Source organism: Dreissena polymorpha, chromosome 8 (assembly GCF_020536995.1).
Source record: "Dreissena polymorpha isolate Duluth1 chromosome 8, UMN_Dpol_1.0, whole genome shotgun sequence".
NCBI lineage: Eukaryota > Metazoa > Mollusca > Bivalvia > Myida > Dreissenidae > Dreissena > Dreissena polymorpha.
The window spans coordinates 46,248,288-46,253,708 of NC_068362.1; the positions used below are offsets into that span (position 1 = coordinate 46,248,288).

The window sequence follows — 5,421 nt, forward strand, 5'->3', positions numbered from 1 at the left end:
AATTTATGATTTTTTTAGCCAATTGCCTTGATTATAATTTCTGTAACGGTGGTTACAGTTTTCAGTCTGATGCATCTCGTACTATTTCTGCTATTGTGTGTGACTTTATATTGTGTTTCCTATGTGATACAGCCTATGAGATTGTTGATATAGTTGTTTTGTTGTAAGAATGATAAAATGCAGCTTTTGTTGTCATAGATCTACTTTTCCCCCACAATATTGGACAAACTGGTTCATTTTTCCAGAAGGCATTTATGGTGATTTTGGTGGGTTTTTTGCTACAAATTCACATACATACCATAAACATATTTTGTTATACAAATGGTTATTCAGTATTGATGTATTGACTTGATGTATATTTATTTCAGTGTGCTCATTGTATGCACTTAATTCCCCAACATTGTGCAATTACTATGTATTTATGAACTTGTCCATGGATAACTTCTTATAACTCTAATCATAAGTGACATTGAAAGCTAGCATTCTTTTGAATAACAAGAATATACAAATGTCCATTTGGTTTGTTTGACCCTTTGTTGATGGTTTGTTTGAAAATCAAACTAAGTTTTATGATTAAAATTTACAAATATAATTACATCTCAAATATATTTTCAATTCTGCGATTATCATTTGTAAACTATGGACATTTACTTTCGTATTAACCCTTTGCATGGAGGGAAATTTGTCGTCTGCTAAAATGTCGTCTGCAGAATTTCTAAAATTAGCATTTTCTTCAATTTTTTTCAAAGAATACTATCAGAATAGCAAACAGTTTGGATCCTGATGAGACGCCACGTTCTGTGGCGTCTCATCTGGATCCAAACTGTTTGCAAAGGCCTTTAAAATTCAGCTCCAGCGCTTTAAGGGTTAAAGCCACTGTAAAAGTTTCACACTGGCTACAAATTAAAACTTTTCTGCAAAACTTGTGTGGTTCCAGTAATTTACACATGTTGCCTGTAAACAATGATAATCGTCCTCAATATCAATGACAGAAATATTAAAGCATGTATAGAGGATGTAAACAAAAATTGTTTTAATTTGTACATCTGTATATCCATGGTTAAGAATATGTTCCTTTTTGCTTTTGCAAGGCAAAATTAGTTTGTCAAAAATACTGTGTGTATGTGTGTGTGTGTGCGTGTGTATTGTTTCTGCTGCTTATTAGTGTTACTCTTTATCACGTTGTTGTCATCTTGAACATATAAGCTTCAATGTGATTTGTAAAAGTCATGATGTTATATTTTTGTAAACAGTAGATAGTGCATTCCAGTTTGACTCATAAACTGCTTTTATTCCCCTACATCATATTTTGCTGCATCCTGGGAAAACTTGGCTTTATGAATGTACATTAAGTGCCTTCCTAGTTTAGCCTGTGCAGTCTGCACACTTTCCTTTTTATGCCCCCGGTAGGGTGGCATATAGCAGTTGAACTGTCCGTCAGTTAGTATGTCAGTCTGTCCGTCCGTCTAAAAACTTTAATAGTCATAACTTTTTAAATAGTTATGCCCCCCTTCAAAGAAGAGGGGGTATATTGCTTTGCACATGTCGGTCGGTCTGTCGGTCCACCAGGTGGTTTTCAGATGATAACTCAAGAACGCTTGGGCCTAGGATCATGAAACTTCATAGGTACATTGATTATGACTCGCAGATGACCTCTATTGATTTTGAGGTAAAAGGTCAAGGTCACGCTGACCCGAAATAGTAAAATGGTTTCCGGATGATAACTCAAGAACGCATACGCCTAGGAACATGAAACTTCATAGGTAGATTGATCATGACTCGCAGATGATCCCTATTGATTTTGAGGTCACTAGGTCAAAGGTCAAGGTCACGGTGACCCGAAATAGTAAAATGGTTTGTGGATGATAACTCAAGAACGCATACGCCTAGGATCATGAAACTTCATCGTTAGATAGATCATGACTCGCAGATGACCTCTATTGATTTCGAGGTCAAAGGTCAAGGTCACTGTGACCCAAAATATTAAAATGATTTTCTGATGATAACTCAAGAACGCATACGCCTAGGATCATAAAACTTCATAGGTAGATTGATCATGACTGGCAGATGACCCCTATTGATTTTTAGGTCACTAGGTCAAAGGTCAAAATCATGGTGACCCGAAATAGTATAATGATTTTCAGATGATAACTCAAGAACGCATATGCCTAGGATCATGAAACTTCATGGGTAGATTGATCATGACTGGCAGATGACCCCTATTGATTTTGAGGTCACTAGGTAAAAGGTCAAGGTCACAGTGACCCGAAATAGTTAAATGGTTTCCGGATGATAACTCAAGAACGCTTACGCCTAGGATCATGAAACTTCATAGGTACATTGGTCATGACTTGCAGATGACCCATATCGATTTTTAGGTCACTAGGTCAAAGGTCAAGGTCATGGTGACCCGAAACAGTAAAATTGTTTCCGGATGATAACTCAAGAACGCTTTTGCCTAGGATCATGACGCTTCATAGGTACATTGATCATGACTCGCAGATGACCCCTATTGATTTTCAGGTCACTAGGTCAAAGGTCAAGGTCACAGTGACAAAAAACGTATTCACACAATGGCTGCCACTACAACAGACAGCCCATATGGGGGGCATGCATGTTTTACAAACAGCCCTTGTTAACATAGCAACTTGATATTGGGCATGCATGTGCATCTCATGGAGCAGCAGATTTTGAGTGGTGTAAGGTGAAGGGCATCCTTCAAGGTCAAATATCAAATATATGGCGTCTGTCTGTCCGAAAACTTTAACATTGGCCATAACTTTTTCAATATTGAAGATAGCAACTTGATATTTTGCATGCATGTGTATCTCATTGAGCTGCACATTTTGAGTGGTGAAAGGTCAAGGTCATCCTTCAAGGTCAAAGATCAAATATAGCAACTCGATATTTTGCATGCATGCGTATCTCATGGAGTTGCACATTTTGAGCGTGAAAGGTCAAGGTCATCCTTCAAGGTCAAATGTCAAATTTTGCAATATTAAAGATAGCAACTCCATATTTGGCATGCAAGCGTAACTCATGGAGCTGCACATTTGGAGTGGTGAAAGGTCAAGGTCATCCTTCAAGGTCAAAAGGAAAAATATATAGCTTCAAAGCGGCGCAGTAGGGGGCATTGTGTTTCACGAACACAGCTCTTGTTTAAGGAATATCTTAATATGAGGTCTCTCATTAATTAACAATAATCTAGTGTAGACAGAAAGCATTGTCCCTAATTAGCCTGAGCAGACTGCACTGGCCAATCTGGAACGACACTACGCACATGCATTAAGCCCTGTTTTCCCACAATGTGGCTCATATACCTTAATCCCAACATATTATACAGTTTATCAAGTACACTTTCAATTATTATATTTATTTTTATCTACTCTTATTACTCTTGCAATTATGCATGCATGGGTGTTTAGTAAATTGACACAATTGAAAAAAATTGTTTCAGATTCGCAAATTGTCGCTGTAGTTATGATATTTGCAAGGAAACAGTAATACTGAACATTTACAATGCTGTAAAATATCCATAATATGCATCTTTTGACGATGTAAAAACATGAAATTATCAAGTCTTACAAACATGAAATGCTTGAAAAATTTGAACATTTCTGACATTATGTTAATATTTTGTGACACTCCGAGGATTGCTTATACATGTATAAAGTATAAAATATACAACTCACTGTATGAACACAGAAGTCGGGGTGTTTTAAATGCTGAAGTTTTACTCCAAGGGTCAGTGGTTCAAAACCAGTTGAGGTTTTCTTTCTTTAATTTTATTCTTCTTTTTTTTTACCAATGTTTACATGAAATTTTATCAATTTAAAGCATTTAATGACAAACTTTAATACATGCCGAAATCTGCGAAAAGGTCTTTTTAATAAGATTCTCACTACCAGATTAATTTTGTTCCTTTATTGGAGCATTCTAATTTTCCTTTGCATAAGATTTTAAGAACTCTATTTTTTATCTTAGATCAATTATAAGTAAACTGTTATTAAACGTGAAATTTGAGACTTCAAGTAAGGCTTAATATTCATGAGATATCAGTGGTTATCTAAAATCATAGTAAACAAGTTTGCATTATACTTGACAGCTTTATGTATAATCCATTTGATTCCAAAATGATTCATCTGTATATATGCAAATAAAGCTGTTGAATTCAACAGTTGAATTATTATGATGATGTGTACTGTTTTACGTGCTTTGCTTGTTCGAATAAATTCGTCCATATCATTTCTTTTTATGCCTCCCTTCGAAGAAGAGGGGGTATATTGTTTTGCACATGTCGGTCGGTCCGTCCACCAGATGGTTCCCGGATGATAACTCAAGAACGCTTAGGCATAGGATCATGAAACTTTATAGGTAAATTGATCATGACTGGCAGATGACCCCTCTTGATTTTCAGGTTACTAGGTCAAAGGTCAAGGTCACAGTGACTCGAAATAGTAAAATGGTTTCCGAATGATAACTCAAGAATGCTAACGCCTAAGATCATGAAACTTCATTGGTAGATTGATAATGACTGGCAGATAACCCCTATTGATTTTCAGGTCACTAGGTCAAGGTCACAGTGGTTTCCGGATGATAACTCAAGAATGCTTACGCCTAGGATCATGAAACTTCATAGGTACATCGATTATGACTGGCAGATGACCCCTATAAATTTTAAGGTCACTAGGTCAAAGGTCAATGTAACAGTGACAAAAACGTATTCACACAATGGCTGCCACTACAATTGACAGCCCATATGGGGGGCATGCATGTTTTACAAACAGCCCTTGTTTATTTTGGCGTCTTTGAATTATGGTATTGTCATTATGTCTTTCATTTGTTAATTGTTGTTTGTTAACCTTGCGCGGGGTAACACATTCATACTGGAATATATGTGTAGTCATAAAAATAATGATATTGTTTCTTTTTGTATAAACTGAAAAAAAAAATGTTTCTTTTGGATTATTTTACACTTACTGCTATATCTCTAGTTTTAATTGTTTGTTTTATCTTGCGCATCAACCCCGAAGTTACTAAAACACAGACAAACAGACACATTGCAAGAATCCATGCCAATTAGCTCCTGTCATTGTGAGTCCTATTTAACTGCTGTAATATAAACACAATATATTGTAAACAAAGCTTTAAATCTCAATGTGCTGATTGTGTATGTAATAAAGAAATCTACGTAAATGTTATAGTTTTGTATGTGCTCCCTGTCAAGTATCCCTAAAGCTTTTGTCAGCTGTAAAGGATTTTTGTTCAAATCAAGGACCTATACAAATGTACAATAGACATGCATTTGTATGTTGAATTGCACATTCGTAAGTACAATTGTTAGCCTTCCATTATGCACTTAAAATAGTAAAATTAAGTACAGTTATATACATGTATACCCTTACAATAACTTTTGTTAAC

The 5,421-nt window shown here is 35.7% G+C and overlaps 1 long non-coding RNA gene across 1 annotated transcript; it reads left to right on the forward strand.

The window, feature by feature from the left end:
* The first annotated feature begins 873 nt into the window (after positions 1-873).
* LOC127842486 (uncharacterized) lies at positions 874-5,196 on the forward strand. The gene is made up of 2 exons (XR_008031666.1): positions 874-4,519; positions 4,640-5,196. It is a non-coding gene; the product is annotated as an uncharacterized LOC127842486 (long non-coding RNA).
* Positions 5,197-5,421: the final 225 nt, after the last annotated feature.